This window comes from Camelus bactrianus, chromosome 3, assembly GCF_048773025.1.
Source record: "Camelus bactrianus isolate YW-2024 breed Bactrian camel chromosome 3, ASM4877302v1, whole genome shotgun sequence".
Taxonomy (NCBI): Eukaryota; Metazoa; Chordata; class Mammalia; order Artiodactyla; family Camelidae; genus Camelus; species Camelus bactrianus.
Window position 1 is genome coordinate 36,766,357 of NC_133541.1, and position 26,437 is coordinate 36,792,793.

The 26,437-nt window shown below is 40.7% G+C and overlaps 2 long non-coding RNA genes across 10 annotated transcripts in view; one reads left to right on the forward strand and one right to left on the reverse strand.

Moving 5' to 3' along the window:
* The window catches only part of LOC123620045 (uncharacterized), a 137,744-nt gene that overhangs the window by 26,072 nt on the left and 85,235 nt on the right, over nt 1-26,437 (reverse strand). The window contains exon 7 of one of the 9 annotated variants that reach the window (XR_012504182.1): nt 8,459-10,356. The exons of 7 other annotated variants lie outside the window; for them this stretch is intronic. This is a non-coding gene — a long non-coding RNA (uncharacterized LOC123620045). Of the gene's footprint in view, nt 1-8,458; nt 10,357-20,900; nt 21,858-26,437 lie in introns of those variants that run through there. One more of the 9 variants, XR_012504192.1, reaches the window with a different exon arrangement.
* LOC141576026 (uncharacterized) overlaps nt 16,695-26,437 on the forward strand; it is a 29,299-nt gene continuing 19,556 nt past the window's right edge. Inside the window, exon 1 of the long non-coding RNA XR_012504209.1 lies at nt 16,695-18,345. This is a non-coding gene — a long non-coding RNA (uncharacterized LOC141576026). The remainder of the gene's footprint in view (nt 18,346-26,437) is intronic.

Consider the following 26,437-nt stretch of genomic DNA (forward strand, 5'->3'; position numbering starts at 1 on the left):
TGGGTAGTGGAATCAGGATTTCATACAGTGTCGGGGCGGAATAAAAGGCAAAAACTTTCAGGGAAGCAATTTGGCAACGTCCAACAGCAGCACTAACCATGTGTGTATGCTTGGATCCTGTCATTCTATTTTATTTGTATTTCTAATCATTTATATGAAAACCTCAAGACTTAAGGAAAAAGATGTTCATTGAAGTTATTTATAAAGCAAAATTTGAAAAGCTAAATATCTATCAGTAAATCTTTAAATTGTTTAGCCATATGGTGTACTCTATGTTATCATGGAACACCTAAGGAAAACATAAAATAATGCAGAAAATATGATAAATGGAGTAAAGTTGGGCTATTGGACTTATACAAGATGATCTGACCTGTATGAAATACATGTGCATTGCAAATTACATTTCATTGCATTTCCTTTCAGTGTTGACAGTGGCTGATGTTTAGCTGTTATAATAACAGGCAACTGCTTGAATGGTTACATGTGCCAGACCCTGTGCTGAGTATTTTACAGATGCCCTCATTTAAACATTAACTATGGGATGAGATTTTATCTTTTTTAACCCTTACCATGAGTGCTTTTATTTTTCAGCACAGATTACAAGTGGGATGACTAGTTCCCATCCTTTTTTTTTTTAAGAGCTTTATTGAGGTATATTTTACATATCATAGAATTCATTCATTTCAAGTGTACAATTCAGTGATTTCTAGTAACTTTACTGACAGGTGCAATCATCACCAGAATCCGGCTGTAGAACATTTTTATTCCCCCAGTAAGATTCCTCATGCGGATTTGCAGCTAGTCCTCATTTCCACTTCCAGCCCTGGGCAACTACTGATCTACTTTCAATTTCTATAAATTTGCCTTTTCTGGACATTTTTCACAAATTGAATCATAAAATATGTGATCCCTTGGTCTTTTGTATCTAAATCCTTTCCCTTTGCATAATGGTTTTGAGCGTCATCATTTCATAGCACATTTTCTTCGTATTGCTGAATATATCTTCCACTGGGTGGCTATACCACCATTTGTCTAGACAGTGGACATTCATTCAGGCTGTTTCCCGTTTGGGGATATTGTGATTATACACCCGTTTTTCAGATGAAGAAACCAGATTGCACGGGTACTCCCATGTCAGAGCCTGGGTTTGGATCCAAACTCTCCTGACTCCAAAGCCCAACTGCTGTTTACTGCCTGACAATAGGATCAGGTGATGAATTTTTTTCCTTTCTACTTTTGTTCCCATACATTCTACAATACGGATTTTGTAATTTAAAACTTTGAAAAAAATATCTTTACATTGTGGCCAGTAAAACTGGGATATGTTACCTCTTCTAAGGGGTAGTTACAGTTTATGGATCAAGTGTTGGATGTATTCCTTCAATAAAACTGTCCAATTTCAGTCCTTAACAAAGGATCAACCAAGGGTGGGACCATGGCCGCAGGCTACCCCCGAAATGCCGAGAAGTTCTACCTCCAGCACCCGCTAAAGCCTCTCAGACTCTGTGTGCTCAGCACTGCTGTTAGAATTGCCATAGGATCGCCAGGATCATCAACCCATAATGTCATAACCCAGAAATGACTGAACATCTGGTATGTAATCTTTGTCTTTCTCTGTGCTTTAGCAATACTTTAAAAATAAAAAGATAGAAGCTGCTATGGAAAGTGGTATGGCAATTCCTCCAAAAATTAAACAGAATTAGCATGAGCTAACAATTTTACTTCTAGGTATATACCCAAAGGAATTAAAAGCAAGAACTCAAACAGATATTTGTACACCCATGTTTATAGCAGCATTATTCACAACAGCCTATCAGTAGAAACAACCCAAATGTCCATCAACAGATGAATGGATAAACAAAATATGGTGTGTACATACAATGGAACATTATCAACGTTAAAAAGGAATGAAATTCTGATACATGCTACAGCATGGGTTAACCTTGAAGACATTAAACTAAATCAAAGAATCCAAACACAAAGAACAAATATTGTATGATTCCACTTACATGAGATCACAGAGACAGAAAGTAGAATACTGGTTACCAGGGGCTGGGGGAGGGGGAAAGGGGAGTTATTGTTTAATGGATACAGAGTTTCAGATGAGAATGATGAAAAAGTTCTGAAGAAGGAGAGTGGGGAACGTTGCTGAACTGCACACTTAAAAATGGTTAAAATGTCCTGGGCATATATCTAGAAGGAACCCTACTTCAAAATGACACCTGCACCCCAATATTCATAGCAGCACTATTTACAATAGACAAGACATGGAAACAGCCTAAATGTCCATCAACAGACGACTGGATAAAGAGGATGTGGTATATTTATACAATGGAATACTACTCAGCTATAAAAACTGACAACATAACGCCATTTGCAGCAACATGGATGCTCCTGGAGAATGTCATTCTAAGTGAAGTAAGCCACACAGAAAAAGAAAAGTACCATATGAGATCGCTCATATGTGGAATCTAAAAAACAAACAAACAAACAAATAAAGCATAAATACAAAACAGAAATAGACTCATAGACATAAAATACAAACTTGTGGTTGCCAAGGGGGCAGATGGTGGGAAGGGATAGACTGGGATTTCAAAATTGTAGAATAGATAAACAAGATTATACTGTATAGCACAGGGAAATATACCGAGATCTTATGGTAGATCACAGAGAAAAAAAGTGACAATGAATATATATATGTTCATGTATAACTGAAAAATTGTGCTCTACACTGGAATTTGACACAACATTGTAAAATGATTATAAATAAAAAATGTTTTAAAAATGGTTAAAATGGTAAATTTTATGCTATGTCTATTTTACCAGAAAGATAATTTATAACCTACCTTTTTACTCAAAATTATGAATATCCTTCCATGTCAGATAGAATATACATCATCCTTAATATTGAGATAGTCATGCATTTGAGGGACATCCTCTGATTTGGGTTTGAGGAAGTCACAGAACTTGGAATTACAGACCCAGAGACCTTTCCTACTAGGTCTTGGTTGGGCCACTTATCTTTGTCTCTCTCAGGATTTTTACTGTAGAATTTAAGATCCCCTCTTTCTACAAAAAGTCAGGCTTTGCAAAAAAGTGAGTAGAGTAGGGGATGGGAGGGCTCTCTTAAACTCCTCTTTCTCAAAGGTTTTTTTCTTTCTTGCCTTGCTCATCCTTAGTCTACTAGGTGTTGCAGTATAGAAGCCCATAAAAATGGAAAGGCATGAAATAAACCTATTTGGTTTTTGGTTATTTCTTTAGTCCTTCTTTTATCTCAAATCTGCTGCTTAACTTTATCCAGATTAGTGAATTTTCCTTATTGATTATTTTTTCTCCTTCTCTGCCTGAGAAACTTTCATTTATTTCTCCCCAATTAGCTTGAGATTTTCTTGCCAATCAAGGGCCACTTGGTGCTGTTCAGAGACTCACCACATTTGTAGACTCACTCTGAGCACATTTTTCTGTGCTAACTAGCAGCTGTGGGTTAGGACAAAATGCTGATGGAGTCTTGAGGAACCAAGTTCTGAGTGTTACCTGGATGACGGATGCAGCCTGGCAGGATGGCTCCCTGTGAGCTCTGCTGAGGGGCTGCCCTTTGAAAGCTGCCATCCATTAGTAAAGAAGAGTTTTCAAGGAGATGCTTCTGAAATTTTGTTTTGGGGTATGTGGGTGTGCTATATGGTAAAGGTGGTCACACGTTTGGGGCTGAGCCTCTCAGGGAGGATGTGTCCCAGTCAGGTGACTATAGGGCAGGATAATTTTTCTTTCCATCACATCTTATTTTGCAGGTTCAGAAATTTGATTTTATCAGAGGTTTGTAATCTGGTCTATTCACTTACCAAACTTGTAAGAGCCTGATTTGTGGGGGGAAAAAAAGAAGGCCAGCCTGAGAATTTTCTCTGAACAGCACCCACCAGGTAGGCCAGGTCAATACATTCCTTCTCAGCAGGGAATGGGTTTTCTTTTTCCTCTTGAGTTAAGATTTTGGAATCAGACCCACAAAGGTACAATAGCTTGTGATCACAGGGAAGCTAACTGAACTTCAATTTCCTTCCCCATAGAGTGGAAAAAAAAATAATCTTACATTGTAAGATGGCAAGGAATAAGTGTAAAAAATAGAATATAAAATATCTAGCGTGAGTATCAGTACTGTTCACAGTAAACCCTTTATCCCCTTTCCCTCTTCCAAGGTGGCATCAAGAGGTTTCTAATCAAACCATGAAGAATACCGAGGCATTCAGCCCAAAATGCACTTGCCACGCAGCACAGAGCTCCAGTCCAGCGAGGCTCAGCACGCTGTTCCCAGTGGTTCAGCAAACGTGTGGGGCCTGCTCCGTGCTGAGCCCTGCAGAGGACACATATGGCTGCAGAACCTGTGTCCAGGTGGATTTAAGTCTTACCTGAGACTCGGGTGCTCTTTCAGGGACTCCCTGACAGACACTGTAGGTGGACAGAAAAACCTCTTGCGTGGATGGGCAAGGCCTGGTTTATTCATACGTAAATAGAAATGTACAGCATGGGGTTTAAGGACTAGGGAATAAAACTCAAATATGAGCTTCTTAATTTTTCCTTTTGGCCTTAAAAAAGAAAATAGATGATGGAAAAAGCTATCATGAAGGAGGATCTAAAGTTTAGGGTCTTGTTTCCTGGGATCTTGAAGGCACTGAGCATTCAGTGGGCACCTCCCAGTCTTAGCATCTGCTGTGGGGCTGCCTGAATGACATCCACTCTTCAGATGTGCTCTTGGTAGCTTAGATATGGTGTCTCTTGCTGACCGATCTGTATTCTACAAATGGGGGTTCCCAATTCTCCTGGGGCCCGTTCCCCCGTATGAATGGCCAAGGAAGAAAACTGTACTGTCTGTGGAGGTATTTCTGTTTGACTGATTTGATGTTCTTTTGGGGGGGTGGGGGGTGGGGGAGGGTAATTAGGATTATTTGTTAATTTTTTTACAGGATGTTCTGGGGATTGAACCCAGGACCTCATGCATGCTACGCGTGCACTCTACTGCTTGAGGTATACTGTCCCCACCCCCATTTGATGCTCTTAAATTTAAATTCTTTCTTCTTAGGCATTGCTAATGCTCCCTATATGTTATAACACATCAGCACTCTATTTTCTGCCTGATTTCCTGAAGGCATTTGAGTTCTTCATTTTGGCTTTAGGGCAATCAAAGCCTTTCCAGTTGAGCTGAATCTTCTGTTTCTAGCCCCATCAGTAATGAAATTCTTATCCTATTTACAGCTCGAGAGTTGATATTCCCTAAGAAATGTCCCAAGGTCTCTGTGACTTTGCCAGATCTGTCCTTTTGGGGAAGAATGCCTCTCTTGCCCTTATTTTTAACCCAATTTCCTCTTCTCCTTCAGATCCCAATTTGAACATCACCTCTGTGAGGCTTTCCTCACTGAGTCTACCCTCTGTCTTCCCTAGAATTAGTCACACCTCCCTCTGAAGAACTTGTTGCCTGTGCTTCAATCATGGCGTGTGTGTTGAGGGCAAACACACCTCAACCATCTTGGAAGTTCCTTAAAGGCAAGGATCAGATTTTCTCTGTTCTTTCCTCCATGTAGGATCCTTCGTGGCACTGAATCCTTTCTCAAGCATCTGTTATGTATAGCATCCCAGAAGATAACAGATAACAAGTTTCCGCATCCCAGACCAGGACAGAGGTGTGAGGCCAGTGAGCAGAGTCTGCTCTAGACATGATCACATTTCCCTGGGCACTTAACCTGCTTCAACAGCCTTTCGTTGCTGCCAACTGGGGCTCTTGTGACATTATTCCCCCACTGTGCTACAGCCCCTGACACCCTCTGCTAAGGGAAGAGAGGAAAAGCATGAAATCTGCTTTTTAGTCTTTGTGCTTTGTTCTCCTTGATACCAAAGGATGGGCAGGACCAGTCTGATCTGACCAGGATGTTAGTCAGGGGAGGCTCCTGGGTCGACTTAGTACCAAGTGCTCTCCCCTGTCTGACTACGGCCCAGCCATTCTTGCCCAGGTGCACGCAACCACTTGGGCGGGTGGCCACCCCTAGTGATTTTAGGTTACAGGAGAGTAGAAATATGTGAATCTTGTTGCTGCAGGAAATCCAGTTATTTTCCAAGTTCTGAAATAAAATCTGGCGGATGTTTGTTGAGACCACATACTTTACTTTTCAAAGGAAGGAAGATTAAATGCTATTTACATACCTGTAACTGGGATAAGCAGACATTTGGGCTTTGCAATAAGCAATGGTCTGGAGAGACAATCAAGGAAATTGCAACTCTTTGGGCTCAAACAGAAGCATCAATTAGAGAAGAAAGCTGAAATGGAGAGAATGTCTGTTGTCTAATTCAAGGCTGATGGGCTTCCTAAGTGTTCCCAATGAGTACAAGCCCACATTCAGAGAGTACTCTGAGCTCTTTAAGTAAGACTTCAGATATATTAGGCATAATTAAATATACAGTCATTCAAGGATGTTAAACTTTTTCCTCTTTCAAAACTCTTGTGGGGGGGGAGGTATAGCTCAATGATAGAGCATGTGCTTAGCATGCAAGAGGTCCTGGGTTCAATCTCCAGTACCTCCATTAAAAAATAAATAAATAAATAAACCTAACCCCCTCCCAATTTTTTTTTTCAGTTAAAAAAGAAACTCTTTGTGTTAGGGTTTAAAAATACAACTAATGGCACAGGGAGTCCCTGCAAAAGGAATTGACTTCTTTCTCTCTGTGATGGCCTAAAAAATCCTGCTGCATCTGAAACAAAATCCTGTGCAAGCTTACCACTTTGACTGCTTAGATTCTGGCTATGTTGGCACATTTGAACCCAGTACCCAGGATGAGATGTGCGCAGGCCTCCTGTTCACTTCCTTTTGGAGATATCTTCCCCTCTTTTTCGAAATCAGACAAAGGAAATCCACTCTCGAGGGTTCCATTCCTGGCATATCTATGCCCCAGGCAGATTGAGAGTGTAAAATAGACTTTTCACAAATGAAGAGCCATCACGCTTTTCAGCCCAGGACAGGAAACTTCAGCTGTTGCCAAGGCAACTGCAGGATTCTGGCTCAGAGGCTGGCCGCCTGAGGAGTGTCTCGGAGCCCCAGCCTCCCGTGCTGTCACTCACTGTCAGACCAAGTGCAAAGGCCTTGGGAGTGAATTCACAGCAAGAATCTGTCTACAAGCTTTCCAGAAACCGTGACACCATGTCTGAGTTATCAAAAAAAGCAGGTGGGGTCTCTCAGGAACAAAGTATACACATGATGCCTTTTAAAAAATAATTAAGTGATACTATAGTGTTGGATTCAGGTCATAATACATTTGTCAAAACCCATAAAATGGACAACACCCATAAAAAGCAAACGGTTATGTAAACTATGGACTTTGAGTGATTATGATGTGTCCATGTAGGTTCATCAGTTGTAGTAAAGGCACCAGTCCAATGCGGAAGTTGATAATGGGGGAGGCTGGGTGGGTGTGGGGGGAGGGGGCCTATGTGAAACCTCTATACTTTCTGCTCAGTTTTGCTGTGAACCTAAAACTGCACTAAATAATAAAGTTTACTGTATACACACAAATGGACTCTTTCAGAGGGTGGGGCAGGTCCAAAGGGCTCAAAGCAAGGCAATGCGGGAGAGTCGTATTTGTCTGGAGCACAATAAGCAGAGAAACAGTGGGTCTCAAAGACCCAAGGAACACCTCGCTGCCGAGGGGAGCAGCGCGCTGCTGTCTGGGGGAGAAAATAATCTGGTTCCCTCAGACTGGGAAACTAGCAACACTTGGACAGGCTGTCTTTCTTGTTTATCTTCCTGGATGAAATAAGGAAACATGTTGAGATTTGTAAAGGTTACCAAGGAGGGAATATGGCCTTAAGAAAGGGGATGTTTTATATAATGGTCTAATTAATGCTGCTATCTGTCCATCTCGGCCCCTGGCCTGGAGCCAGGAAACCTTACTCCCCAGAGTCTGTCTGGGGCCCAGACACCAGGGACTATTGTGTAAGCCCTAGGGAGAGCATCTGCAGCTCCTGCTGTTTACTTTGTGCTGCTCTCCTTCTCTTTCCTTGTTTCCAGTAACAATTTTTGTCACAGCTACCACTGTTGCCCTGGCAAAGCAACATGGGTGTGTAGTGCCAGGGAGTAGAAGGGATAACTCACAGTCAAGATGAGGGGTCCCCCCAACAAACCTGGGGTAAAGGCCACACAAGCTCACATCTGCACCTGGTCACCCTGGGGTTCTTTTGCCCACTCCAGTGGACCAATCCAATGTCTCTGATCTTGACCTTCATAGGCCAAATACATGACCGTGAAGTATGTACATGTTAATAGTAGAGCAGAGCAGTTAAAATGCTGGGATCTAGAGTCAGACTGCCAAGGTTGGAAGTTCAAGTCTACCACTCATGAGCTGTGTGGACTTGGGCAAATTACTTAACTTCTTGGCCTTTCAAGTTCTTCATTGGTAAAATGAGGATAATAATAGCAGTTACCTCACTGTGGGTTGTTGTGAGAATTAAATGATGTCATCTACATGCCATGCTTTGAACAGTACCTAGCACCCTGCAATCACTGAAGTTGGCTTATTGTTGTGCTGTTGGCTTTCTGGCCCCCTCCTGTTCAGACCTAGGCAGGACTATCTCATGGCTTGATCTCATGCACTTGGGAACACAAAATTTAAGCCACAAGACAAGGAACAATGTATTCTGGCACAGTGGTATGAAGTTTCAATTTCATAACACAACTGAAAAAACAAAGTTAATAAAATGTTGATGTTGCTTGCAGTGACAAAAATACAACCAGCAAAATAGATCTGAATCTCTTTAACACCAACACCTGCTTTATGCAATCTGTTCCAAGGCATGTTCACTATGAGAGGCCAAGTTGTGATAAAAATCTGTCCTATAATATTTTTTAAAAAGACAGTGATAGTAGTAAATCCTGTTATAGAACCTAGGTTAGTTCTCATGATTTTTTTTTTCCAGTATATAAGGAAGAGGAGATTGTCCTTTACCAACTTCCTTTATGCTCTCCTTGGGACAAGACAGTACCTAAGACAAACTTGAGTTGGCTCTGAGCCCAATGGATTAGTCACTGGGAAACTGGAGCTCCCCCTTCTTTCTTCCTCCATGTGCTTTCCTTGTCAAGCAAGGAAAAATTGGCCTCCTGTATCATTATCCACTGATTTGAGGGGTGGAGACGGAGTGAGGCATCTCACATTTGAGTCATTTTCTATACTTGCCCGAGATGCTGTTGCTTTTATTGTGGTATTAGGTGCTTTACAGATATACATGCTAATGTTGAGTTAACTTGTTTAAAAATTATTCTATTATATTAATCATTCTGTAATAATATTTTTAATGCTTCTAAAGTAACAAAATAACTGGATAGAAATCAAATCCAACTTACAGCTAGGTACAAGATCATTGTCTGCCATGCTTCAAAGAACGATGTTAAAAATCCATGGGAATGATTTGTTACAGCAATGATCAAGGGAGCTTTCTGTGATGATGGAAACTTGTTATCTGTGCTGTCCCATGTGGTAGCTACTAGCTACATGTGAGCACTGCAGACCTGAAAAGTGGCTAGTGTGTCTGAGGAACTCAGTTTTTAATTTTATTTCACTCCAATAAATTTAAATTTAGAAAGCCACATGTGACTAAGCCTACCATATTAGACGCTGTAAATTTAGAACACAATTGCAAGTCACTTAACCTCCTGAAGTCTCATTTTCTTAAAGTGCTAAAGATTTGAACTAAGTCAGTAGTTCTCAACATTGGCTACACAATGAAATTAGTCAATCCACTTTAAAAATACTGGCACTTGTGTCTCTCATTGCAATGCAGTTTAGTATGCAGCCTGGGCATTGACATGTTTTAAAAACTCCCCAGGAAATTCTAAAGCAGTTAAGGTTGGGAACTACTACTGACCTACATGTCTTTAAGTTCTCTTCTCATTTTAGATTTAGCTGCAAATTATACTAAAGTTAGAATTTTATAAGGCAAATAGGGCCTTTTTACTTAAGCTTATTGCAGTAGAAAATTACATATGGAAATAGGCTTTTTACAAAGGCTGTCTGTCCTAAAACTTACCTGGAGCTTAATTATTTGACAACATCAAGCCAGGCTGACTTGATATATATACTTCTTTGGAGTCTCTCCCAACTGATACAGACCGGAGGTTCAAGCTATAGACAAGGAGGAGGCTTATGTGTATGTACTTGTTCCAGAGATCTGACTGCAGCCTTGTGTCAAAGGTTGGCCATCTGCCCATAAACCCGCATGCGGTGACCTCACCAAGTAATCCAAGCTGCAAGTTCATGGAGATCTCAGTGGGAGATCTTTGGGCAAATCACTTGAAGCACCACACAACTGATGAGTTTGTATCTTCCCTAGGATTAGAAAAACAAAGGTTTTGGCCAAGCCACATTCTTGAAAGCTACCACAGAAATCGTTTCAGAAAGTGTCAGGATAGTTGTTCTCAGGAATTTTAAAGCCTCAAACGCATTTCTTCTAGCTAGGATATGCCCCAAATGGTGAATAAAACAGGTGCAAGTATTTAGTTTTTAAAAATTCTTTAGTTTTAAAAGTGCACTTGCCTAACTGATATTATATTTATATGGGAGAACAAAGGACTGCCTGTGGTCAAAATGTTAGAGATCAACAAGAAAGTGGATGTGAGGAGGGCCACTTTACCAGTTTGCTTTATTTATCATCATTTTAAAATAAGAGAACAGAGCCCAGCACCAGACTCCATACATCTCTGTACAACTAACATGACAGACATGGTATTACAGATCAGTGGGAGGAAGGACTGCTTGGTAAATCTTACCAGAAAAAAATGCTTCTCTACACATAAAAAATAAAATCAAATTAGATCCCTATCTCACACCAATAAACAAGTCAATTTCAGAAAGATTAATTATTATTATTAATTATGAATTATTAATTCATTAATCATGAAAAGTAAAACTTTTAGAAAAATTGTAGGATATAAATTATTCTCCACCTCTTAGGTCATAAACATAAGACCAAAAAGCCAATGGAAATCACTAAAATTGGCCTGCACAAAAACTTCTACATATTAAGATGGCAAAAAACAAAATTAAATTAAAAAATTCCAGACTGAGAAAGACATTTGTGACACACAGTGATAAAGTGAAGGCTCTTTCAAAGTAAGACGGCCTAAAGAAAAATGGGCAAACAATGCAAACAAGCTGTTATACAGAAAAGGACATCATAGTTGCCAATAAACCATGAAAAGATGCTCAGCCTCTCCAGCAATCAGGAAAATTTATTTTTAAAGTAATATACCGTTTCACACCCATCAAATTAGCAAAAAGTATAAAGACTGACAATTATCAAGAGAACAGTGGGAGCTGTCAAACACTGCTAATAGGAGTGAAGGTGGAACAACCCCTTTGGAAAGCAATTTGACAATACCTAGAAATTTGAAGTTATGCAAATCCTATAGGCCAGCAATATTATTTAGAGCTTCTATTCTAGATACACTTTTGCACATGCATGCAAGGAAGTGTTTATAAAAATATGCATTGGGTATTCCTTATAAAAGCAAAGATTTAAGCAAAATTGCTGTAAATTGGAAAAATACTAAGCAAGTTGTGGTACAGTTTTACATATTAGTAAATTAGAACTGTGGATATCAACATGAACATGTCTCAAAGGATGCCGGGTAAAAAACCAGTTGCAAAAGGATATCCAATATGCTATTTATATAAAGCTTTAAACAAGCAAAATAATGATTGTTTTATGGGCTTATATACGTAGTTATTAAAAAACATTTATTGTTTCATATACTTCAGAGAGTGGGATGAAATTCAGGAGAAAGTCACAAAGGGTTCAAAAAGTAGTAACATGTTTGATTTAAGCAGAATGGTGGAGTCACAGGTGTTCATTATACATAGTCTGAATGCCCAAAACATTCCATCGATAAATAAAAAACAGCTGGTTGATTATCTTCCAAAGAATACTTAATGATAAGACTTTGGTGATTAAAGAAAAAAAAGTCACAATTTAAGAAACTATGATATCAACACTATAACCAATAGTTATTAAGCCTGTGTGTGCAGGGGGTGTAGATGTTGGCCCCAAACTCAGGTGTGTAGGAAATAATTCTTAATTTTAATAATGATCAACATATTTCCTATTTTAGGCCACTATTCGGGCCTTGTCATGTGTGGGAAAGAAGCTATTGGGTTTTGAATGAGTATCCTGGAAATCCTTACCTTTTTTAAGGGAGCTTACACTGTAGAAAGTAAAGAGGTTAGAACACACAACCCTAAAATGTGCAACTTTGGCATAGGAATTATTTTGAGCTACAGGCAACTGAGAAACAACAGACATAGGAAAAGCTCTCTACCTCCTCCCTTTCTGCCTAAAATTAGGGCCTAAACTTCTTTTCGTGAAGAAGCCCTCCCTCCTCTTTCCTCCTAGGAAGAGGAGATCCCTCATCCCTAGAGACGGCACCAACTTGAATCTGCATAAACAAACCTTATTGAAATAACCTCATCTTTGATTAGTTTCCGCCATATATTCAGTGTCCCCAAATATACTGCCCATGGAAGTCCAAATCCTTTTCTTTTGTCTTGTCACATCTCTATCATTTATTGCTCTTTGACCTAATGGTATGCAAGATTTCAGGTCTAACCATTGCTTTGGATTTTTTCACTTCTTTTTTATGAAACCCTCCCATGCCACATAAATACATTAACATCAAATAAAATGTGTATGATTTTTCTCCTGCTGATCTGTCTTTTTGTCAGTTTCATTTGCAGGGCCCCCCAGCACTGAACCTAAGAGGTTCAAGCAGAAGGATATCCAATATGCTATTTTTCCCCTTTTTTCCAAAAGGAAAAGGACATACTTTTTTTTTTTTTAAGTAGCTGCTTATATGGCAAATATGGCAAGAGTTAAACAGCTATCGGATCAGTAATTTTAGAGATCACTTATTTAAGAAAAAGCACACACACTGCAAGACAGCTAAAAATATATATTTCAACTCCACATCTTGTCAGAAACTTTGCCCCTATTAGGTAATAAGGAATAAATGCTAACTAAATTTGAAGTAAACAACAAATGTTTTGGAAAATAGATTGCTAAAGACTGAATGCTTGTGTCCTTCCCTCACCCCAGCCAGTTTCATATATTAAATTCTAACACTCAATATGATGATGTTTGGAGGTAGGATCCGTTGGGAAGCGATTAGGTCATGAGGGTGGAACTTTTGTCAACAGTGTCAGTGCTCTTATAAAACACGTCCCAGAGAGCTCCCTTGCCCCCTTCCACCATGTGGCATTACAGCAAGAAGACAGCCATCTACAAACCAGGAAGGGGCTCACCACATACCAAATATGCCAGTGCCTTGATCTTGGACTTCCCAGATACCAGAACTGTGAGAAATTAAATGTCTGTTCTTTATAAGTCAACTAATCTCTAGTATTTTGTTACAGCAGCCTGAACAGACTGAAATACAGATGTGCTGGGATATCTTCAGATTCAGCTAAGGCTGTTAGAATTGTGAAGTCCTCATTCAAGCAGAGCTAAGAGGTGGATGTGGTTGCTGTGGGCAGATATACACAAAGATGACTGAGCCCTCAGATCCTAGACTAGCCCATCATCATTTATCCTGCCAGGCCTCAGCATGGCTGCTCCATGGGAACTGGCCTTCTGATTCTCTTTTCCCTTTCCCTAGCCTAACCAAAAAGCCAGAACCAGGTTTATCCTAAGGAGTTTGGAAAATATTCAGGAGCCTTTTGGTACCCCACGATCTCTCTACCTACATTTTGATATCCACAGCTGTTTTACAACAAGGGACACATTTTTCAAATTCAAAACTGGAGATGTCTTTAAACACCTGGTGTGAGGATAACAGTGGCTGAAACTTCTCACGCAGCCACTGATTCTCAAAGTGTGGTCCCCTGATCACCAATACCAGCATCACTTGAGGACTTGTTAGAAATGCAGATTCTTGTCACCCATCCTCCCAGAACTCCTGAATTAGAAACTCTGGAGGCGAGGCTCAGCACGTTAAAATGTTAACACAACTTAACTGAATGATCAAACAAATGACTAAGAACAGAGCTTCCCACACTTCCAAACTCCAGCTTAATTGGGGGTGAAGTTGATAGACGCAACAGAAGAATTTGGGGGGCTGGAGGAGGAGGTGTAGAAAGCACAGAACTTGAGTCCGATGGTGTTCAATGGGAATCAGGCTTACAGGTGCATCCTGTACTTTTTGGTTGCTCAGTGGGGCAATGCAGAAGCCAACATTGCCATTTGGCAGCATGCTAAGTACTTACTTAACTCATTGAATGACTGACTAAGCACTGATGACCTACTGTGTGCTTGGTATGAGAAACAACAATGAATAAGCTTTTATCCCTGCCCACTCAGAGCATGGAGTCTAGTTGGAAAGTCGAAGAAGTAATTAAACAATCACCCTTGTATCTTTTGTGACAATGTGTTAGTTGTTATGGGAGCTGATGAAGGACTCCTATCCCTGACTTTGGGTGTCTGGCGAGGCTTGAGATTTAAAGTATGAACAGGAATGTGTCAGGAGAAGGGAGTGGGGCTTAGGGTAAAAAAAAAAAAAAGTTTCCTTTTTAATAAAGGAGCTCTGTTTCCAGATGATTTGTTGATCTATATCATTCCACTGAGGATATACAAAAAATGCCCAAGATGTTCCCTAACTTGTCAAGAAGTGAAAATATAATGTCCATAACAAAACACATCTGCTTCTGATTTATTTGGGCCCCTTGAAACCATCACTTTGTCCCGACAACCTTTCACCAGGCTACTCACACTACAAATTTGGATTTGAAGTCTTATAGGAAGTAACACTCACCAAAGTTACAAAATGTGATAAAAATATTACACGATCTCTTTGCATGGAAGTTATAAATCACTGTTGCTTATCTGATCAGCGTTTCAAGAAATAAATGGTAGTATCTTTAATTTATTAAAGGGGATTTTTGTTGAGTGACTCTTTCTGACATTCACTGGTATCTATGACATGCCAGATGCTAAAGGGAGATGCAAGGAGTTGGCAGCTCAAAGAAAAATAGTATTATCAATAAAAAATAAGGCCTAGTGTGTATGACACCTAAGCTTCCTTCTTGTTCACTTCATGTGGCTTTTTTCACGGTAATTTCCCCCAAAGAGGGATTTTCCGCCAGCGGACATCCTCCAAGGTGGTACCCTCAGTCATCAGAACAGCTTGCTCCAGATCTGTGGGTCTCACCTCTATCAGATCCAACAGTCATTTCCAAAGTACTTTGCTATACATCGTTGACTATTTCCAAATGAAAATTTAATATAACTAACTATCTTTGTATTGATCTTTTGTATTTCCATTAGTGTATTATATTACATATGTAATTTTTAATTGTAGGGAGGTTTTCTCTCTACATTTCAGTATGTGCAGTAGGGCTTGACTGCACTAGAAGACATAATGAAGTCACCTGTCAGGCACTTGAATATTTTTGTAGAATCACTTGGAAAACTACAGATACAAATGCAGATGGATAGTTGTGTTGTTTTTCCAAATCATGACCAACTTGGTAAAATCCAAACAAAATGTATGATAGATAGTTCTTCAATTTGTGTAGTAGTTGCATTCCTGGAAATTTGAGTAAATATTAAAGTCATACACAAATGCTTTTTTTTAATGTAAAAGAAAACATAAGTCGTTCACTGAGATAATTGAAAGCAGTTCTGTTTTGTTTTTTCCCAGCAGCATTAACGTTCTCAGGACATTCAAGTTCCTGTGGGGTTAGTATATGTTGTATCGAACCATCCCTTAATCACAGGTAGGCTAGCATCCCTGGACCATGGTCCACAATCAATGACTCCCCATAATTTCCAAAATGCCTTTCAGGAGACAATGTAAACCATCCTCCCCGCGCACCTTGAGAATCATTATTCTAAAATCTAGAATTTAGATGAATTTTATCTTCCCCTTTCTCAAGCCAGGCTTGTAGCTAGCTGCCAAAATTAAAAAAAAAACATCTGAAACATTTAATACAAATGTCTCTGCCTGCCAACTTTATCTCTATCTTTCTTCCAGGGATAATTTACCTCCTGTTGGAATAAATGCCTAGTCGAAGGGAGAAAACTGTGGAGTTCTGAAACACAGCAGCAATTTTTGTAGGAGTTTTGATAGGAATTTTGCCAGGAGAGCCTTCCAAGTGGCCTCTTGCCATTTGGTCTACCTACAGGGCAGGACACACAAGAGCCAGAAGGTGGGATTTTGCACCTTTAAACCAACGGTATGACCATCTGGGCAGCAGTAGGAATCCTAGGAAGTTGCTGGCTTCTAGGAGGATGACATGAGCCTGGACTAGCTCCAAGAAAGCAAAATTATAAACTGAACCTAAATTGGTGTTCACTGATGGTCCCGGCAGGAGCAAGCACACTCAAGGTAGGATAGTCCAGGGAGGCAGTCTCATAAGGGGATTGTTGACAAAGGTGTGGGCAAGGTGAGGGAAACCACAGGGAAAGCACAGGACTCGGAGGGCTATTACTGCCCCTCAGCCTGAAGGGACAGGGGAGGGAGGAGTTCCCGAAACCTGGAAGGAAAAGGGCATTCAGAGAAGCTGCTCTGAGGGCTAGAGTCCTTTGTGTCCAGGTGACCCTACAGGGAGGGACTTGGGCAGTGAGTCCCTCTGCTCACTGCCAGAAGGATGAACCCACTTGGAAACCTGAGGGCAAGGGAAACTTTTTAGTTCATGGAGGTCCATCTCCTGGGCAGTGAGATGGTATAGGGTGCATCTGGAGGACAAACGGCCAGATACTGGTTGTGCTGGTCATTTTCTAACTTCTTTGATGGAACTGTTAGAATGCCAGTACGCTGTAAAGTCATAATCTTCATCTTTCTCCTTAAAGGTAAACATATTTACCTATCTCTAAGACATAAGTACATGGGGACAGACCAAGTTGCGTAGGGTACAATTCATTTTGACAGAGAAAATTGTGCTTAAGACTGTAGGTCAAGAAGAAGCAGTGTTAGTGGAAAGCAAATTACTGTTTAATCTCAGGCTACACCCTGGTTCCCACCAATATTCGGCAGCCTAAGTGCAAAGGAAAAGACCACAGGCTTTGGAGTCTGATCTGGATTTGAAAATCGGCTTTGCATGGATACAGGGTGTAGACCTAGCCAAGCATTTCACTTCTGAGCCTTAGTCTCTTTGTGCATCTAATGCAGGGAAAGGGTTAATGAAATCTACCTGACATGGTTATCAAGACTAACCAGCACGTGAGTGAAAAATGAAATGGATATAAAGCACCTGTCCATTGTGGGCACTTGGCTAACGTTTGACCAGTGGTTCGCAAAGCTTGTCAGGTCGGCCGCAACAGCATCATCTGGGAACTTGTAAAGAAATGCAAATTCTCCAGGGGTCAGTCTAGCAATCTGAATGCGAGTATGAGAACTCCATTGTGTTAGACCTGCTCTGAGCTGATGAAGAAGAGGCAGGGCGGGTTTTGCACAAGCGACTCCTGAAGCTGTTCCCTGCGCCCTGGTGAGCTGAGCCCCTCAGAGAAACCCCTGGTAGGTGCCTCCATTCCTCGTCCTCCTGTCCGTGAGGAAGAGCCATCCTTACAAGAACCCTGCTGTACCTTTTCTACTCTGTCCACTTTCTTTTCCTCAGCCTGAGTGTGTATTTCTTTTGCTCTCTTTGAGTTCCTTAAACCACAGAAAAGATGTGTTTTGTTTTGCTGATTATGTGATAAACTGATCTGGGCAAGGCAAGATGTTGTGTTTTCTTTCTGTGATTGGGTGAGTCAGTCTAATTCTGAGGTTTGACTGAAGCTCAGTGTGGCCGCATATCTAAGCCACCTCCTCTAATTCAGCTTCTATCAATGACAAGGTTAACATTCTGACCTCTGCTTAATTCTTGCATAGCAGCTCCCTTTCAATTGGTTCTGGGAAGGAAGAAAAAAAAGGAGTGCCTTTTCTAATTATACCCTGTGATAGTTTGCCTCCAAAATTACCCCCAACGATCCCAACTTCAGGTATTCACACCCTCCCACACCGTTCAAGGCAGTCTGTGTGCCCAACACAACACGGCAGGAGTGACGATATGTCATGCCCAGTACTGTGTTATAAAAGGCACTGTGGCCTCTCCTCTCTCTCATAGATCACTGACTCTGGGGGCAGCCAGCTGTCATGTGATGAGGAGTCCGCTAGAGAGGCCCACATGACAACGAGCCAAGGGAGTGAGCCTGGCATGGGACCTTTAGCCCCACTGAAGCCTTCAGAAGATGGAACCCCCAGCTGACACCTCGACTGCAACCTCACGAGAGACCCTGAGTCCCAACAACTCAGCTAAGCTGCTCCTGGCTTCCTGGTCCTCAGAAATCAGGTTGGGCAATAAATATGTGTTGCTTTAAGCTGCTAGTTTTTAGAAGTAATTTGTCCTATTGTAATAGGTAAGTATATAGATTTAGGTACCTGGAAGCAGCGTGCTACCATAACAAATACCTAAACTTTAGCAGTGGCTTAGGAACCAGGCAGTGGACAGGAGCTGGAAAGACGTTAAAGAATGAAAGCCTAAATTGCCTTGAACAGACTGTTGGTAGAATTTTGAGCAGACTGCTGGCTGGGGTTCAAAAGAAAGTAAGGAAAATCTTACTGAAAACTGGAGGACAGTAAATCCTTATTACATAGTGGCAGAAAATTCAGCAACCTTTTTGTCTTCAGTAATGTGGAAGACAGAAAATGTATCTACTGAACTGGGCGATTGAATTCAGGAGATTTCCAGCCAGAATGCTGAAGGTCCTTCTGGTTTCTTCCAGCTTCTTATAATAAAATGCAAGAGGGCAAAGAAAAGCTAAAGGAAGAACCATTCAGCAAAAGGAGCCAGGATTTACTAGTTGCGAAATTGCCAGCCTCCACCAGTGGCAAACGATGCTCAAATTAAGAAGGGGCTTCAGAGCAAAGGTTAAATCCAGGACATCATTATGGTCTAAAGGTGAAGTGGAAGGGTGTGACCATAAAATCCTTTGTTATGACATCAGAAAGATCCAAAGTGGCACCTCAGAGTACAAATTTAGTCACATAAAAGGCCCTCTAAGGTTTTTTTAGGGTGAGACTCACCCTAAAATCCTCTCAAACAATAAGGCATCTGAGTAGCTTAGGAACACTGCTTCTCAGCTGAATCACAAGATGGAGAAAGATATTATCACAAAGAGATTTGTGGGTGTGACTTTTGTCCAATGGAATGGATCTGATAAAGTTTCCAGGAGATTCACCAAAGTTTTTAAAGAATTGTATCAGCAGAAACATTGCCAACTAGAACTCAAAGGAACAGAAAGAATATAAAATGAAGAGGCTCCCCCACCACCATTCTACAGCAGGTTTGGAAAATTACTCAGCAGCATACATGTACCAACTTTCATGAAAAAGAAAGGATGGTTCAGAAAGTACAACTCAGAACCATAGAGAGTAATTCCTAGGTAGGAATAGGACTGAGTCCTATGGAACTTCCAACACTTGCCTGGCTGGATCTCAGAGATGATATGGGAACGCCTGTGTGCCTCCCATTTAAACCTCCCTTTCTGAAAAATAATACCTGTGGTTTTTATCCTATGCCCATTCCACCATTGTATGTTGAAACATACGATGTGGGCAGGTGAAATATCTAATTCACAGGTTTTTGGATGAAGAGAAACTATACTCAAGGAACTGTACACAGGAACTCGATCTGAGGAGCCTCCCATGAACCTGGACCTGATTTAGATGACATGATTCTGGACTTTGAGTTCATGCTATAATGGGACAAGAACTTTTGAGGTCTTGGGATGGGATGAGTGTATTTTATATGCGGGGCGACAGGGTAGGTGTGGGGAGACAGATGGCAGACTGTGGTAGCCAGCATCCAAAGGGGTCTTCTCTTGGTATTCATACCCTTGCAGAGCGCCCCCCCCCAACATTGTGCCAGGTTTCATCTCTGAGGGAAGCCAGCCACCAAGTAATGAACAGCCCTGGGGAGAATTCCAAGGAATAAGGGACTGAGGCTTGTCAACAACCATGTGAATAAGCTTCAGCAGATTCTCCAACTTCAAGCCTTCAGAAGTCTTCAGATCCAGGTGACAGCTTGACTATATAATCCCATGAGTCAGAACTATCCAACTAAGCCACTCCTGGATTCCTGACCCTAGAAACTGTGAGACAATAAATGTTGTTTTCAGTTCTCAAATGTGGGGGTCATTTTTAATGTAGCAATAGGTAATTGATACACACCTCCAATGCATTTGGTGTACTTAAATACCATAAAGTCTCCAAAGAGAGGAATTTTTACATTTGCTTGGAGAGATAGTTGATGTCTGTGTTTTCAGAGCAAGTCCTTCATGCATGAAATAGCAAAGAGGGAGAAGGCTGCTCCTCTCCCTTTAGTATAATCCTTTTGATAGAAGTGAAAACTTGAATCTCACAGTTATTCTTACTAGAGATTGCTAACACTTTCCCTTTATTTTAGACAATTCTAAATAGACAAAATCAACTTGAGGATTTTCTTGGATTTAATTTAGAAACAATACCAGTTGAGTTTTTTATGAAATGTTTAAGTTGGGTCGGCTTTAATTTTAGCAATATGAATATTCTTAGAATATATCCAAAATTCTAAGCAATAACCTCATGCCCTTTAGTTTACTGAAAGAGCCTGGTAAGTTGATGGGAATCCTATTCTTTTAAGGTTTAGTTTTAATGAAGGTATCTTTAAAACCACCAAATGGGCTCTAGACATTCAGGATAGGAAGTGTCACTCCTATTTGCTCATGTTTTACCTATTTTTCTAAGCTCTTGTGTGAATCTGGATACTGTATTTAGCCACTTTTGTAAAGAATGGCCGTGAAAACCAATGAATTTTTAAATGATCTGACTCTAGTATTCACACGTTCCTTCTGTAATGTGTATACACAATGATCATAATTGATCATTTGCCTTTCAGATTTTTTTCTGCCTAGAACGAATTTGTCTAATTGACTGGACATCTGTTTTTCTTCTTTTTGGAACACAAGCTGCTCCTATGTTTTTAAGCCCGCCCTTCCAGAACATGTAAGAGCTTGTCCTCAGACTTCTTGAAAGCAAGACTCTCTCTGGGGATACAAGTCTGGAAGCACTTTATGAGAAACAATTGGAATTTTGTCTGTTCTGTTAGTGCAGTCCATGGGAATGTACCACGGTCTGGAAAGAAAGCTTTTGTAGGTAGCATTCCTTCTACACGGACACCACCAACTGCACAGAATGTCACTTCATTTGCTGATACTACATTAAATGTCTAGATGATCAACTGTATTTAGTAAAACAAGGACAGAGTGAGGCAGATTGATAAAAATCTAAATACCTTAAAGATCTCTGTTGGTCCAAAACTTTCCACTCTCATAATTCGTCCATATTCATGGGAAACAAAAGCCCCTAAGGGCTAAACTTTCACAAGACTGTGAATCCTTTCAGGATATAGTCCTGCAATTCTTTCCTCTTAGTAACTTTCAAATATACAATACAGCATTGTTAACTAGAGTCATCATGCTGTACATTATATCCCCAGACTTATTTATAACTGGAAATTTGTACCTTTTGACCACCTTCACCCATTTCCCCTACCCCATCTCCAGCCCGCTGCAATGTTTTCCTGAATATTTTCAGGTATTTTTTATATGAGGAAATATATGATGGAAATGTCAATATGTGACACTCTAGGACGTGACTAAGTTCTTTGTTGTTTCTTGGCACTTGAGCCTTCTTCCTTTTATTTTCCTTCTTCTACTTTCTTCACTCACTTCTCTTTTTCTCCTTTTCTCTTCCCGGACTCCACCACCATCCCAAAATGGACCCTCCATGAGATCTGGTGCTGGATGCCGTCTGGGGGATGCCCTGGGTAGGGGGAGGATGAGCAGGAAAGGATGCATCATTAAGCAGGTTGGTCCTTTCCTAGGCTCTTAGCAGGGAGAGACAGGGAATGAATCTGAGAAATCTCACAGGCAAAGCCCCAGGCCCTTGTTCCCAGCAGTTTGCTCTTGAGTCTTAGGAGGACTGCCCTAAGGAGAGAGCCAGAGCTCTACCTCAGTTCAGCACTGTGTTTTTAAACTCACCTCAAGTCTGACCCAATGTACATGGGACTGCCATATTGTATAGAGACAAAGGGCTTTTAGAGTTTCTGACCAGCTTCCTTTTGTACATGTTTCCTCTGGCAGAAGAATTTTTTTTTTTTTTTGTGGAAAGGATTTCCTCCAGGGTTCCCTTCAATCAAGCTTTTGCATCTAGAAGCAATGAGGAGGGAACCGGGGTGCTGGGATGGATACTGAGGCCCCGGTCACTGGACTCTGAAGTTGGAGTTCCTCTGAGGAGATATGTCAGGTCCTGCCTGGTTTAGCACAGGCTGGCAATGGGGTGCCTGGAAAAGTCACTGGTCAGCTCCCAGGACTGCTTTTCAACATATCAGATGCCAAGCCAAGTTACCATTGCAAGAAACAGGAACTTGGTGTTTTCTGAACGTAGCTCAGTTTGTCTGTAACAGTCAGGACAATGGTTCAGGGCGTGGCTCCATTTTGGGTTTAACCTGCAGACCAGAGGCAAGAACAATGAAAGGCTGCTTGTGTTTCTGTGGTCTGGCAGAACTGGAGAAGAGGCCGCAGGATAAATAACTGGACGTTTGTGTCAGGATCTCTGCAGTCTGGTTGGCCTGGTTACTTCTGAGCTGCCTGGCTGAGAGTTGGTAGGTACAAAATCAAAGGCTGCACCTGGATAATAACAGCCACTGTGTATTCAGGGCCTCCACGTGCTAGATGACATGTTAGGTGCTTTTCACACATAACCTTAACATCCTTGGAGCTGACAGTACTCTCCTTTGTGAAATCGAAAAACCAGGCAGTTCAGTTCAACATCAAGATTCTAGTATGCGGTCAAAACTTCAACTCTGGTATGCAGGCGTACCTTGGAAATGCTGCAGGTTTGGTTCCAGACCACTGCGATAAAGTGAGTACTGTAATAAAGTGAGTCACTGTGAATTCTTTGGTTTCCCAGTGCATATAAAAATTATGTTTATACTGCACTATTCTTTATTATGTATATAATAGCATTATTTCCTTTAAAAAGTACATACCTTAATTTAAAAATACTTTATTGCTGAAAAATGCTAACCATCAGCTGAGCCTTCAGTGAGCTGTCACCTTTCATGCTGGTGGAGGGTCTTGCCTCTACATTGACGGCTGCTGACTGATCACCATGGTAGTTGCAGAAGGCTGGGGTGGCTGTGGCAATTTCTTAAAATAAGACAGCAGTGAAGTTTTCCACATTGACTCTTCCTTTCATATGTGATTTCTCTGTAACATGCAATGCTATTTGACAGCATTTTACCCTCAGCAGAACTTCTTTCAAAATTGGAGTCAATCTCTCCGACCTGGTTGCTGGTTTATCGACTAAGTTTCTGTAATATTTTAAATTCTTTGTAGTCCTTTCAACAATCTTCACCAGGAGTAGAGTCTATCTCAAAAATCCCACTTTCCTTGCTCATTCATAAGAAGCAGCTCCTCATCTGTTAGTTTTATTGTGAGACTGCAGCAATTCGATCACATCTGCAGGCTCTGTTTCTCATTTTCTTGTCTTGCTGTTTCCACCACATCTGCAGGAACTTCCTTTATCAAGTCTTGAGCCCCTCAAAGTCACCCATGAGGGCTGGAATCAACTTTTTTCAAATACTCCTATTAGTGTTAATATTTTGATGTCTTCCCATAAATCACAAATGTTCTTAATGGCACCTAGAATGGTGAATCCTTTCCAGAAGGTTTTCTGTTGACTTTGCCCAGACCCATCAGAGGCATCACTGCCTATGGCAGTTATCGCCTGACAAAATCTATTTCTTAAATAGTAAGACTTGAAAGTCAAAATGACTCCTTGATCTCTGTACTGCAGATTTTGATTTAAAGCTGTGTTAACAGGCATGAAAACAACATTAATGTCATTGTACATCTACATCAGAGCTCTTGGGTAACAAGGTACATTGTCAACGATGAGTCCTATTTCAAAAGGAATCTTTTTTTCTGAGCAGATCTCAACAGTGGGCTTAAAATATTCAGTAAACCATGATGTAAACAGATGTGTGTCATCCAGGCTTTGTCGTTCCATTTATAGAGCACAGCCAGAATAGACTCAGCCTAATTTTTAAATGGAATTTTTGGAATGGTAAATGAGCACTGGCTTCAACTTAAAGTCACCAGTGGCATTAGCCCCTAAGAAAAGAGTCAGCCTGTCTTTTGAAACTTTGAAGCTAGACATGACTTCTCCTCTCTGGCTATAGCATCTTCTTCCAAAATAAGGGTCCTTCATCTACACTGACAGTCTGTTGTTCAGTGTAGCATCTTCATTAATGATTTTAGCTAGATCTTCTGGATAACTTGCTGCAGCTTCTACATCCGTACTTGCTGCTTCACTTTGACTATTCTGTTACAGATATGATTCCTTCCTTAAACCTCATAAACCAACCTCTGCTAGCTTTAAACTTTTCTTCTACAGTGTCCTTACCTCTCTCAGACTTCATAGAATTGAAGAAAGTTAGAGCCTTGCTCTGGCTAAAGGGAATGTTGTAGCTGGTCTGATCTCCTACCTAGGCCACTAAAACGTTCTCCATATTAGCACTAAAGCTTTTTTGCTCTCTTATCACTCACGTGTTCACTGGGAAGCCCTTTTAATTTCCTTCAAGAACTTTTCCTTTGCATCCACAACTTGGCTAACTGTTTGGCACAAGAAGCCTAGTTTTCAGCCTATCTCCACTTTCAACCTGCCTTCCTCACTAAACTTTATCATTTCTAGATTTTGATTTAAAGCACCTCTTCTTTCACTTGAACACTTAGAGGCCATTGTAGGGTTATTAATTGGCCTAATTTCAATATCATTGTGTCTCAGGGTATAAGGAGGCCCAAGAAGAGGGAGAGAGACAGAGGGGAATGGCTGGTTGGTGAAGCAGTCAGAACACACACAACACTGATTGGCTAAGTTCTGTCTTACATGGGTGGGATTCATGGTGACCCCCTCCCCCAAATTAAAAATAGTAACATCAAAGATCACTAATAGCAGAACGACATAACAAATACAATAATAATGAAAAAGTTTGAAATATTGTGAGAACTACCAAAAAGTGACACCAAGTGAACAAATGCTGTTGGAAAAATGGTGCTGATACACTTGCCCAATGCAGGATGACCACAAACCTTCAATTCATAAAAAACAAAACAAAACAAAACAAAACAAAACAAAAAAACCCACAATCTCTGTGAAGAACAATAAGATGAGGTATGCCTGAACAGTTATTTTTGCTGTAACGCATATGCATTCCCAAAAAAACCTCACAGTTGTCAAAACAGTGAACCAAAAATAATAGGGCTCATGGGAGAAATGGAGCTGGTGCTAGAAAACGTTATAATTAGAAACTAAAATACCCAATAGCGATACAAGCAGAAATACAAGCACATCTGAATCTCTACCAGCATTTGCAGCTAACATCACAGTGGGTCCTTTACAGCCTTACATCCTGGGGCACAGGCTTCTTCCTAGGGATGCAGGAGTTTGGGGCATTCACCACCAGCAGAGAACACCTGGATCAACACTAGTGATCTGATGCAGGGGTTTAATACAGAGGGATGCATCTTCAAAGCATCTTCATCTGCACTCACTGCTTCATCAGATAGTTTAATGTAATAGGAAACTTACTAGCTGGATAGTGGTTTCAAAACCCACTACTTTATTGAAGGTCTTCATTGTGTAGACAGACAGATTTTTTTTTTTCCGCTAGACTTCTAAGACTTTCTCCCTTAATGTAAGAAATGTTGGCATTTCATTAATGTCGACATGTTGGCAAAATTCACCAACGTAACTTCTGCATCACATGCTTTTTTTTTTTCCAATAGCAGCAGCCTTTTAGATTTTTCTTTTAAATGGAGGTGCTAGGGATTGAACCCAGGACTTTGTTCATGCTAAGTATGCACCTTACCACTGAGCTATACTCCCAACCCTCTGCATAACATTCTTTATTCCCCAAATTGCTGGTCACTTAGGAGGTATGTGGTGTCAAAGAACACAAGTGCTGTTTCGGGTTGAAAAATCCTGTTTCGAAGCCCATGTGATTTCTTCTGGTTTCTAAAGAGGCCTCATTGGCCTTGAGGGAAATTTACACTGGCTGGAGCATTTCTGACTAAGGACTGTTTTTTCCTCATACAATCACCATGTCTTGATCAGATCTAACAAAACTAACAGTGGTTTCTTCATTTCACCCAATATCCATCCCATGTTAAAAATTTCTGATAGCCTCAACTGCTGTTTATAGTTGGCTTGTTCAAATTAGGATCCAAACAAGATCTGTACATTGCATTTGGTTGTTTATTGACTACATCTTTTATTCTATACCTTCTGCCCATTTTTAATACAATTCATTTGCTGGAGAAATCAGTCCTTTATATTAC